We start from the raw sequence: 13,148 nt of genomic DNA, 5'->3' as shown, positions 1-13,148 counted from the left end.
TGTTAATATCTCTGTTAAATATCCCATACATCAGAGACAGTGTAAATAAATAATAATATTCAAGGGTGAAAAGTAGAAGTCTTGTCAGGGTCACTCGGTTCCAAAAAAACTGAGCCCTAAAAATGTGCCATGTGTCCATATTAGGATTGGTCTGGGTTGGGGTCCCTATGTGGTATGATATGATATAATAGGATTGGTCTGGGTTGGAGTCCCTATGTGGTATGATATGATATAATAGGATTGGTCTGGGTTGGGGAGTCGATGTGGTATGATATGATATAATAGGATTGGTCTGGGTTGGGGAGCCGATGTAGTATGATATGGTATAATAGGATTGGTCTGGGTTGGGGTCCCTATGTGGTATGATATGATATAATAGGATTGGTCTGGGTTGGGGAGCCGATGTAGTATGATATGGTATAATAGGATTGGTCTGGGTTGGGGTCCCTATGTGGTATGATATGATATAATAGGATTGGTCTGGGTTGGGGTCCCTATGTGGTATGATATGATATAATAGGATTGGTCTGGGTTGGAGTCTCTATGTGGTATGATATGATATAATAGGATTGGTCTGGGTTGGGGAGTCGATGTGGTATGATATGATATAATAGGATTGGTCTGGGTTGGGGTCCCGATGTGGTATGATATGATATAATAGGATTGGTCTGGGTTGGGGTCCCGATGTGGTATGATATGATATAATAGGATTGGTCTGGGTTGGGGCCCTGATGTGGTATGATATGATATAATAGGATTGGTCTGGGTTGGGGCCCTGATGTGGTATGATATGCTTTCATGGGGCCCAAAATCTCTAGTTGGGTGGAGGTGAGGTTCCTACCATGGATGTAATGACAGGTGAACCTCTTTCTATTCTGCTGAGCAAAGCAGCATGTTCAAATGCTGTTACTTATAGGTGGGTGTTTTACTTGAGGGGGGTGCCTCATTGCTACAAGCAGCTCACATTTCAAGCAGATGGAGACATATCTGTTCGAAGTTTCTGGGAACCTTCAGTTCTGAATCAAAAATCAACAGCAGAGAATGTTCACTAACATCTTCAAATAGTCTCGTTATAATCTCCAGGGCATGCTGTACATACACAGGAGAATACAAGTCAACTGAAAACATTCATTTATACAGCTTGTTATTTTATACAGTGTCTATCCATAGCTGCATTTTCAGGTTTTTGTTGCTGTGGATATTAATTCATCTTCTATGTTGCATTTGATACTTATTGTCCCATTGTTTTGTCACCTTGTGAGTATCAGAAATCCTCTGTATGATAGCAACAGCGTGAAAGCACGTGCCCCCCAGACCTATTGCCCGGCTAATATCACACTAGCATGGTAGGCTAGGAGTGTAGCATGGCCTGATCTAGCCATCGGCCACTCTCTGTCTCTAACCTCACTGCCTCGGCTGTTTTGATTCAGCTCTCTGTACTGTCCCCCTGCACGCATAATGTCAATGTCAGTTTATACGACAAGGCATTCCTCATATTCCACAAGGCAGCTTATAATAGCCGTATTGTTTGTGCATAATTAATCTGTGTTGTGGTGGATATTACAGCATCCGTAACCCCCCCCCCCCCATAGAGCCCCCAAGTGGAAAGCAGCTGGCTTGATTGCGCTGCTTAATAATGCAGATCAGCTGCTGTGCCTGAAAATGACTGGACATTTCACTAGAGAATTCTTTCAGGATCTTCCTGACTGAGAACCTTTGAGGGGACTTTGGGATAACGTTGGATTTCAGTTGGAGCCCAGGTACACACAAATCCTCTAACAGCTCATGTATGTGCTGCTGACGGTCAGCAGGAGGCAGAGTGGCTAAGGAGAGAGCTTTGGGACTAAGGGGCTCCAGCATTCAGTCTCTGAAAGGCTGTTAGTCTGTCTCTCTGAGCGAAGCAGGTAATTCGATTTGCCTAGGCGAAATAACCCACCTGTATAAATAGGTGATGTTTCTTCAGGTTTGTAATGTTATGCTTGCATGTTTGATGTGCCCTTATCGTTGTTAGAAAAAAATGAAATGCTTGGAATAGAATGGATAAAATGGAAATTCTTGAATAGAATGGTCAGTTGTTCAGTAATGAAGGAATTTGCATGAATGTGACAGGAGAGGTGATTGTCACTCTTCCCTGTGTCGCTGCGCTGTGGCAGCTCGCCTGCTTAAGGTGACACATCAGAATCCTAATGGTTTTGCATCGACTTCCTTCAGATGTATTAAAGGGGTGTGGGGGGGAGTCAACCACTGCAATAGCTATTATTAACCTTCCTGCCCCGTTGGAAATTTTGCAAAGCTGAGGCATGTAGCCTTTCTTGTCCCACGTCTTTCGTAGTCAGAGGCTGCAGATATACCCTCATTCTGCTTGTGTGGGGGGGCCGAGCCTTCTAATTGGGAATGTATCTCAGTGAGAGTGGGGCAGATCTATGGACGGGCCACAGGCAATGTGGAAAACCAGCCTTAAAATACCAACTGGGGCCAGGTTGAAGGTGTGACCTACAGCTCCCCAGTGGTCTTTCAGAATGAAGGCGTACAATGTCTGGGAAAGGCAGGCCTTCCCTGACATCCACCTGTAGCTCCCCAGTGATCTTTCAGAATGAAGGCGTACAATGTCTGGGAAAGGCAGGCCTTCCCCGACATCTACCTACAGCTCCCCAGCTGGTCTTTCAGAATGAAGGCGAACGATGTCTGGGAAAGGCAGGCCTTCCCCGACATCCACCTGCAGCTCCCCAGCTGGTCTTTCAGAATGAAGGCGTACGATGTCTGGGAAAGGCAGGCCTTCCCTGACATCCACCTACAGCTCTCCAGCTGGTCTTTCAGAATGAAGGCGAACGATGTCTGGGAAAGGCAGGCCTTCCCCGACATCCACCTGCAGCTCCCCAGCTGGTCTTTCAGAATGAAGGCGTACGATGTCTGGGAAAGGCAGGCCTTCCCTGACATCCACCTACAGCTCCCCAGCTGGTTTTTCAGAATGAAGGTGGACAACGTCTGAGAAAGGCAGGCCATCCCCGATACCCAGGGGGACAGTACTAATGAGGACCCTCCTCATCAGAAGCAGAGTCCGTTTCCAGCATCGTCAGTATGAAGTTTCTGTGTGGCAATCAGGAGTGACGCAGAGGGAGCCCGATATGATTGGGGGGAGGGGGTTGGAGAAAATCACTGCCTATGAGGCATTATTGAAAACCCCCGCTTTAAAGAATACGTTCCCAGCTCGACAGCTTGCTCATACCCTGCTATTAAAGTGCCTTAGACTGGATTTAACCTGCTATTTACTGTCTGTTAAAAGCACATGGCCGCTGAACTGAACACAGCAAAGGACCTCTGGGAGGAAACCGTTTATTAAATCTATCTGAGTGACAAAAAACCGGCACCCCCCCCCACCCCCCCAGCCCCCATTTTGTCAGCTGTGAGCTTCTTGGGGAGCGATCTGCAGATGCCCATGCCCTACAGGGCTCTTGCGTGTGCTTCATGGGTCTGTGTGTAACATGCCTGTAACATACATGTCCAGCTCGCCCTTGTGTCCTGCCTGGTGAGCATCGCAGCCCAATGCTTCCTGAGCGATGGTACTACGGCATGAGTTTAGGGATAAGATCCTCTGCTCAGAAGGTCACTAGTTTAAATCTCAGGGTTGGCCCTGAACCTCAAAGTGCCCAGGGACTGCCTGGCCCTGCTTTCTCCAAAAAAACATGTTGCTACTTGCAAAACCTTCTGCTAGAAAACTAAAATGGAAATAATGTAAATCCTGTTATTTATTTAGAAGGAAGCATGAGTAACAGGATCAGCTGTGGGCTGCTGTTGTATAGAAGGAAACAACGTTTAATTGGAATGGATTTATTGTTGTGTGAAATGTATTTCCTCCAGACTGACACATAAAAATTATAGCCTATGCTGTTAGTGGATGGATGGGTGCTTACTATATGAACACAGCCCCGGCACATGAATAAATTACAGTAGGAAGGGTGCTTACTGTATGAACACAGCCCCGGCACATGAATAAATTACAGTAGGAAGGGTGCTTACTGTATGAACACAGCTCTGGCACATGAACAAATTACGGTAGGAAGGGTGCTTACTGTATGAACACAGCCCTGGCACATGAATAAATTACAGTAGGAAGGGTGCTTACTATATGAACACAGCCCCGGCACATGAATAAATTACGGTAGGAAGGGCGCTTACTGTATGAACACAGCCCTGGCACATGAATACATTACAGTAGGAAGGGTGCTTACTGTATGAACACAGCCCCGGCACATGAATAAATTACGGTAGGAAGGGTGCTTACTGTATGAACACAGCCCTGGCACATGAATACATTACAGTAGGAAGGGTGCTTACTATATGAACACAGCCCCGGCACATGAATAAATTACGGTAAGAAGGGTGCTTATTGTATGAACACAGCCCTGGCACATGAATAAATTACAGTAGGATTCCATTCATTCTTAAACAGCCAATCTGTGCATTATATTAACAATGTTAAGTTACATTAATTGATCATTAATTAAGAATCATGACATCAGAATGGTGACATATACACCCCAGGCAGTATATACACCCCCGGCAGGGTTTTGGCAACAGGGGGCAACTCTGAGAATGGAGGGAAGGCCATGGTCTTGGCTGAGGGAGGGTGAAGACAGTTATCCTTCCTTCAACACCCACTTTAGGAGGCCGGCAGGGGGGGCATTCCCTCACACCTGCATCTGCAAGCATCCTCAAAAAGAAAAGTAAAAAGCAGGCCTTTCTTCAGTCGGAGCCACCAAATATGTTAAAGAGAGGAAGCTGCGTTTACCCACGCCAAAGGAAAAGTAAGTCCGTACAGGGAAGCATCTCACTGTTTGCATAATAGATTAGAAATTTTTGCTCATTTGCTGTGTGAACAGAGGAGTGGAAGAATAACACCCCATGCGTATCAGATCAGCCAAGCTACCATTTGGCGCTGCGTATTATTTGACAATCTAAAATTTGTAATTTGCATGAAATTGCTTAATTAAAATACAGTCACTTGGGGTATTAATTTCTTTGTCTGGCAGTCTAATCTACGGGAGGCAGAGTTGGCAGGATGTAAAAGCCTTTCAGATAGAACTGTCAAAGAGAGCAAGAAAGAAATGATGTTTCCACAGAGAGGTATGACCAGCGCATGCGTTATGCCGCTAAGGTGGGTGCACGCCCTTCGAGAGTGCAGCGATGAAGGCCCGCGTGCGTGTGCCATTAAACGGCCGCTCCACTGCTCCAACACAGCACCACCTTACCCATTTCACCTCTAAGCCTCAGTTCATTCAACTACAAATTAAATGGTACATAAAAGGCTGTGTGATCAGGAGCATTAGCTGCGTTTAAAGAACTTAAAGTGTCACTCCAAACGGTCCTCCTCTGTGGTTCCCCAGTGATTGAATATTGCACTTACTGGCCCTTGCATGGTCTTATTAGGCTCTTTCTTTGTTATGTTTAGTTGTGTAGATGTTGTGTAGATGTTGTGTAGATGTTGTGTAGCTCCTGCTCTAATACAACTTACGCCCTGACTGAGCATTCACTGGGAGCTCAGCCTAGATGCACTTACACCTGATCATCTCCCCGGCAGCATGAATGTTGCAATGTGCTCTTTGCCTCGCTGTACCTCACTTTGGACAAAAGCGTCTGCCAGATATGTGGGTGTAAATGGAAATTTTCATGTCTGTTGAATGCACCATTTTAATAATTAGTTCAATGAGATAAATTATACGAATTGAAACATGAAGATTCAGTATTTTTCCCAGTATATTTTTTATTGCTTATTATGAATTTTTTTTGCTCATAAAGGCATTTTTGAGACTCTGATGGGTTGGCGCCCCATCCTGGGCTGCTCCCTGCATCGCGTCTGTAGCTTCCAGTGCAGTATAGGCTCCGGACCCCCTGCGACCCTGAAGAGGACAAGCAGGTTTATAAAATGGATGGATGGATGGATGGACGGACGGACGGACGGATGGATGGTATTTTGTGATGATATTATAAGAAAAGAACAGAGGGAAATTGAAGTAAAGGGGACTAATGCGTAATGAAAGCGGCACTGTGGTCCCCACAGGCCCATGACAGGATCACTGCTTTAGTTACATTCTCCTGCCTCTTTGTCTTCATTCCTTTTGTTTTTTACCTTTTTCTCTCAGCCACCACAGGCAGAAGCGTCATGTTAACATTTTAACCCCCAAAGGCATTTTGGGAGGATCCAGTCACTTTCACGCCGCTACGGTTGCTGCTGTGCACTGAACTAGCACGATCCGCAATGCGTGTAGGAAGGGGGAGGGCGCAGGAGAGTCACAGACAGCCCAGGTCCTAATTAAAATCCTGCAGCAGTGAGAGGTGGGGGCTGCGAGGAGGGGGGCTGTCAGCAGCTTTGGCACAGACAGAAGTGGACGACTCGCTTCACCTGTCCGCCATGGACTCCCCGAGACACAGCGCCACCCAGGGGCTGAGATAATTGGTTGCTGTTTCTTTAACAAAAGGCATTATTGCCCCCCACCTCACCACTATCGCTAGTGCGGGACTAACTTACCTTAACCCTAACCCCCCTGTGTTTGTCTACATGTGCGTGTAGCGTGTGTAACTGTGTGTGCGTGTAGCGTGTGTGCATGTCTGTGGATTATGTTTATATTACATTGTGGGGACCACAACCTGTTATTTTCATGTTTTGGGGAACATTTTTCAAGTCCCCACAGAGATTTTTGAATGCAATGAAAAAAGTAAACATGCCAAAAGTCTCGTATTTTGTTTGGTTACTTATGGTTAAAGTCAGGGCTGGGGGGGGGGGGGTTAAGGGTGTCATGCTGGGATTAGAGTTTTCCCCATAGAAATGAATGGAGAGTCCCTACAAAGATATAATCACAAACCTGTGTGTGTGCATGTTTGAGCATGTAGCATGTATGCCAGTGTAGCATATGTATGTGTCTGTGTGTGCATGTAGTATGTGTGTGTCCATGTAGTACTTGAGTGTGTAGCATGTCAGAACAACAAGGCTAACGGTGACTAACACGTAGTGCAGTTCAGTGTACTTCACATGCAGTGATTAGCAGTAGAGTTACAGTTAGGGTTCTGCAACACTTCTCATTCTGGGGTTGGTGGCTTCATACATAACAAGTCTGAAAGCACAGGGCTTAGTGTAGTGAATGCTTATGGGCAGCAGGGGGTCCCAAACTTCAGGGGCCCAACACCAACGTGTGATTTGAGTGGTGGTGAACATTGATGCTTTGTGGAGCTCTTGCCTCTTTTTCCACATCGGGCGTTTTTCCACCGCAGCAGGTACCGCACACTTGGCATGGTACTTTCTATACTTTCCCTTTTCCATTGACTTCCAGTCCAGTACAAGTACCAAAAGTTCCAGTACCTAAAGTACCATACAAGCTGGGGTACTTCTTCGGTATTTCGGTACTTTGGGGTGGGACATGACACTTTCTTTGTCGATTGGTTATGCAAATAGCTTGCTTTTGAAACAGTACAACCGCTGTCTTGGATGTTGGTATTAATATCACACATTATCCAGCCCCATAATACACTACAGCCATTTTTGGAATTCAGTACAAAATACAGCACCTTGCGTTGAAATGTCATTCGCCGCTGGTACCAGTTTTTACGCCAGTGGAAAACCAGCACCTTACCTGATGCAGTGGGAAAGCACCCAGAGTTCGTTTTAATATCTTTAACTGGTTTACATTATGAGGGGAATAGAATGCCACTGGGCGACAGCAAACTGGAAGCAGTCGCAGTGTCACTGGCCTTGAGGTGAATGACAGCTGTGTCTCGTCACCTTGGTGTCATTAACATCCGTCTGGCCATGAAGCCCCTCCTCCTGCCACAGGACCCGTTTGTACTGACATCATTTAAGCCCCCAGCTCGACAAGCAGAAAGCAAGAGGTTGTGTTTGCTGAATGTCGAGAGGTTTTTTTCTTCCCGAGAGGCGCTGTTAGCTCTCTGATGTAAACTAAGACGTCACGCGTCACAAACATCCCAATGGCTACAACAGCCAGGGGCTGACCTGTTAGCCCCTCTTCTCTCGTTCCTGGGGCCACAAAGGCTCAGATCTCACAAACACATTGTTATTGTATTTAAGAGGCAGACAATCTGAATAATGCTCATAATTATCTCATAATAAGGGCCAATTAAGCAAACAAATGCCAGGATGGTTACGGTACTAAAAGACTGTGTTAGCAATGTCAACCACAAATAACATAAATACAGTATAATGACCTGTGATAAACTTTTGAAATCATAAACTTCACCAGATAAAACATCCATTTTCATTAGTAAATTGGAAATACTTTCCTGTTTTCTTTTCCTGGGGGAGTGTACCAGTGGAATTTTTGGTTTTGTAAGAAAGCTACAAGCAAATATACTGGTTTGTAATAATAATAGACAGAGGTCTATTTGATAGTATATAAAATTCATAGTCGCAGATATCTAAATATGACACACACCTTTTATAAGATAATGAACTGAACATATTTAGTAGGTGTGAATTTTACTAAATCTGATATATAAATTTATTTAATAAAATGATGTGAGTTTTTATGTTAATTATACATATTTGCAATTTAAAGGATATACTTAAGAAGCCTTAGACATTTATGAATAGAGGGGAAAGTATTATTTATTCTTACAGGAGAGATAAAATGTAGGTGCAGGTTGCTGAGTCTAGAAGGACATACGCCTTTTGTCGAATTTTCCACGAATAAACCAGAAAGCTCACGTGCCAGTAACAGCAGACTGTTTTGATTATACACCAGTGAAATATTGCTGTACTAGTCCACAGGGACGAATTATGGGTTGTGTGGGCCCCTGGGCAAAACGTTCGCGAGGCCCCCCCCCCCACCACCACCACCACCACCACCACCACAACCACCACAATTCAAGGGCCCTTGGCAGCCAAACGCCCTCCCTATAGGGTCAGGGGCCCTTGTAGGCAGAGGATCAAAGAATGCAGGCCCTCTAAAATAGACAAACGAAAATACATTGTTGATAAGCGTTGCAAATTGTTTTGGGCTAGGGGCCCCATGGGCCCCCTGCACCCCAAGGGCCCCTGGGCAGCGGCCCCGCTGGCCCGGTCCGTAATATGTCCCTGCTAGTCCATCTACAACACAAATAACTGCGTCCCAAACATCATAGCCTAAGACTTATATGGCTTTTTGTCTGATATTCCTCGAACGTGACATTGTGAAATCAAAGCCAGGAGTTGTGGTTCCCAAACACAACACTATCATGGCCAAGCCATCAGTGCTCTGATTCATTGTGGAGCATATCACAAATTCAGTTCTAATTAGTTACAGTGCTAATTTTTGATATCAGAAATTCAATTGTAACTAGTTATTTCTGATATCAGAAATTTGATTTTAACTACTTAAAATGCATATTATTGATATTGGAAATTCAGTGTAAAATGCCAATTCTTTAAATCAGAAATTTTACTTTAGTTATTGAAATTCAAAAGGTTTTTGAATCTCATTAGCTAGAATCTCACTTGCTAAAATAAATTTCAGTGGCATGTGACATTTATGTTTACGTCAGAGAGCAGGCAAGGGCATTTCTCTGGAACAAAACCTTCACACAAGAAGACCTCTATGGCAAGACATTTAGCCAATTCATTTCTAGAGGATATCACAGATTCAGGTCTAACTAGTTCTTGATATCAGAAATTCAGCTGCGACTAGTTATAATGCCAGTTCTTGATTTTGGAAACACCATTTTAACTAGTGATGTTCAAGACATTTTTTTAAATTCATTTCAATGGGAGATGGAATTTGAACTAATTAAAATTCCAGATTCTGATATCAAGAATTCCATTGTAGCTAATTATAATTCAATATTAGCTTAAATTGTATTACATTTTATTTTAAATACTGAGATTCAAAACATTTTTCTAATTCATTTCAATGGGAACTAGTTCAATTACTCATTTCTGATATCAGAAATATATAGCTATAATTAAAACTGAATTATTTTTATATCAGAAATGCATTTAAATGAATGAAAAATGTTTTGAACCTCACTAGTGAAAACAGAATTTCAGATAACAAGAAATGTCTTGATAACTACTAAAAAATATATTTCTGATATCAATAATATGCATTTCAACTAGTTAAATGCAAATTTCTGTTATCAGAAATTCACAATATTTCTGATATCAAAGATCTGCATTCTAACTAGTTAGAACTGAATTTGGGATATCTTATAGAAAATGAATTAAAGCAAAAAAGGCTTGCCATGAAACTTCTTGCATTCTGCTTGTCGACTTGCTGCTTAATAAAATTCTAACTAGGTAAAATTCAGTTTTAATTATAGATAGCTACAAATGAATTCCTGATATCAGGAACTGGTGTTTGAACTAGTTCACTCTCCCGTTGAAATGAATAAGAAAAATGTATTGAATTTTACTAACTAAAATAGAATTTCCAATATGAAGAATTGGTATTCTAATTAGTTAGAATTGAATTTGTGATATCCTCTAGAAATGAATGAAAGCTAATGCAGCTTTCCATAGGGTGACATGGTGGCGCAGTGGTTAGTACTGTTGCCTCATACCTGTAGGGCCTGGGTTTGAGTCCCTGCCATGGCTCCATGTGTGTGTTTGCATGGTCTCCCCGTGCCATTGCTGGATACCCTCTAGGTACTCTGAGTTTCCCCAAAAGTCCAAAATCATGCTGAGTTTGACTGGAGTTACCAAATTGCCTGTAGGTATGTGAGTGTGCCCTGCGATGGGTCGGTGCCCCATCCTGGGTTATTCCCTGCCTTGCATGTCTGTTAAGGACAAAAACAACGGGCTTGCCACTGTCGGATGGTCTGCAAATTAAAAATAATGAATGAAATTCCACTTAGTCGTGGCTTGGGTGACTTGGTGAAATGACTTTGTATGAATAGATTTGGGCACATAGCATTGTGCACCAGAGTAATTGCAAAGTTGTTAAAATATACTGTTATGAGATGTTATGAAATAAACTGTTCATGTCTTGATCTCAGGTATCGTTAATGTGTTGCAGTTCATTTTTCTCAGCATTCTCCTTTTTTGAGGCCAGTCACTAAGTTTTCACTAAACATTGTTGTTTGTTCCTGGTGGTACTTTTTGGTGCCGCTTCTCTGCTGCTCTATGCTTTGCTGGCACCAAATTACAGGCTCACAGGTCAGACCTTCCTAAAACATCACTTTTCAAACATTGAGATTTTCCTCAGTAAAGATTTATACATACAGCTCCTGTCCACCTGTTAATATAAACAACAGGGAATTACCAGAGCTCTTCCAAGGCTCACTAAGTGTATTGTACAAGGACTGTCACGTGACTAACCTCAAACTTCCTCCAAATGATCATCCAGACATTACACTGCTTAGTGTGGAAATGGACAAGGTGAAGTCACAATGCAAAGGGCTAAATGAGGACCTAGTGCTTGCATGATATCACTTCTGGCCACCGAGCAGAACTGCCAGTGACACCTCCATCCTGGAAGGTCAGGGTGTGCTTCACCGCTTGCTGCATACGGTATTCCAACCAGCAGGGGCACCAGGACACAGGTCCCATTACTTGCTTACTGAGTGACAATTGTCACCCAGTTATTTTCTCAAACCTGGGACAAGATGCAGCCTCACACCCCCTGCAGTAAAATATGCAAGAAAAGTGTAACAAAATAAAAATTTTAGATGAAATTTTAATTTTGTAATTTCATACAGTGTCACAAAAGCACAAGTTTGGTGTCACTGCGGTCAGTCTTCAAAATTCCATTTTGGGTTGTGACACATGACAGTCCTCATGTTAAGCGTTCCGTTAAAACTCCTGGGTGTCATGGTGCAGGGCAGGGTGGAGAACATGGAAGCAGGAGTCAGGACAAACAAAGGAAGGTTTATTGAAGAAACCGAACTGGCAAACAAACAGGATCATGGGGATCAAAATGGGGAAGGTTCTGTTCAGTTCAGTTCAATTCAATTCAATTCAATTTTATTTGTATAGTACGTTTTCACAACATTTCATTGTCTCAAAGTGCTTTACAGCAACCCTGCCCAAAGCCCCCAGTGAGCAAGCCAGAGGTGCCAGTGGCAAGGAAAAATGTCTGGGTCAGCACCTGTTTGTCCCAGTCTTTCATGTCTCCTCCCTGTTTGGCCAGCAGGTGTCACTGGCCATCCTGTCCTCCATGTTGTCAGCCTTTGTGTTTTCCCTTGCTCCTCAAATAGCCACACAGCTCAGTGAATTGAACATGCAATTCCTTCAGCATGTAATCCCTCAGTTGTGTGTTCAGATCCTGCCTCCTCTTTTTTGTATTTTTGTAGATTTTATTCCCTAGTGCTTCATTTGTATCAGTTTTCTAGTTCCTGTGTCTTGTGATTTGTATTCAGTTTTGGTTTCATGCTTTGTACCCGTGGTTGTATTTTGCCTGTCTTCTATTCCCCTAGTATAGATTCTGTTTCTTAGTTTGAGTTACTTGATTTAATTATTAGTTTCACCTGTTGCCTGTTCTTGTGCCAGTCCTTGTGTGTTTCCTGATTTCTCGTTGTACTGCACCCTCCCTGATTGGATAATTGTCTCATGTCTTACCCCTGCTGCATCGTTACCTGTTTCAGTTTCTGTATTTAAGTTCCAGTCACAGTTGAGTTCCCCAGTGGGTTGTTATTGTATTGTGTTATGTTTACCAGATTAGGTGGCTTTCATGAGTGTTTCCGAATCTTAGATGTTATCCTGTGGGGTTTTTTTATTTTTAATTTGTATTTTGTTCTTTCCTTGCATGCTCCTTGTTGTCCTGACCTTTTTGTAGTTAATCTTTGGTTTTTTTCTCCTCTCTTTAGTTTTGACTCCTCATGGTCCGTTTGATTTGAAATGTTCCCAGTGTTTTCAGTTTCTGATAATAAGCCCCTGTTGTGTCCTGTAAGCTGCCAGTGGGTTGTCCACCTTCTTCCCAATCTGCACCATGTTATGCCCTCACGCCAGAAATGCCCAAGCCCATGACACTAGAAGGAAGAAATCTTAGAAGGAACCAGACGCAGTGGGGGAGCCCATTCTCCTGGAGCTGGCTGGGAAAGTCCCAATTCACATTGCCCCAATCTTAATATTTGAGTCACAAAGTGGGAGCCAGGGAAGTGATGATAGGCAAGTGCTGGAGCTGCTTCAGATGGCAGGGCGAACAGGGAAGACGTCGCAGGCCGGAAGG

Source organism: Brienomyrus brachyistius, chromosome 1 (genome assembly GCF_023856365.1).
Source record: "Brienomyrus brachyistius isolate T26 chromosome 1, BBRACH_0.4, whole genome shotgun sequence".
Classification (NCBI taxonomy): domain Eukaryota; kingdom Metazoa; phylum Chordata; class Actinopteri; order Osteoglossiformes; family Mormyridae; genus Brienomyrus; species Brienomyrus brachyistius.
Note: the sequence above shows the minus strand (reverse complement) of the source record.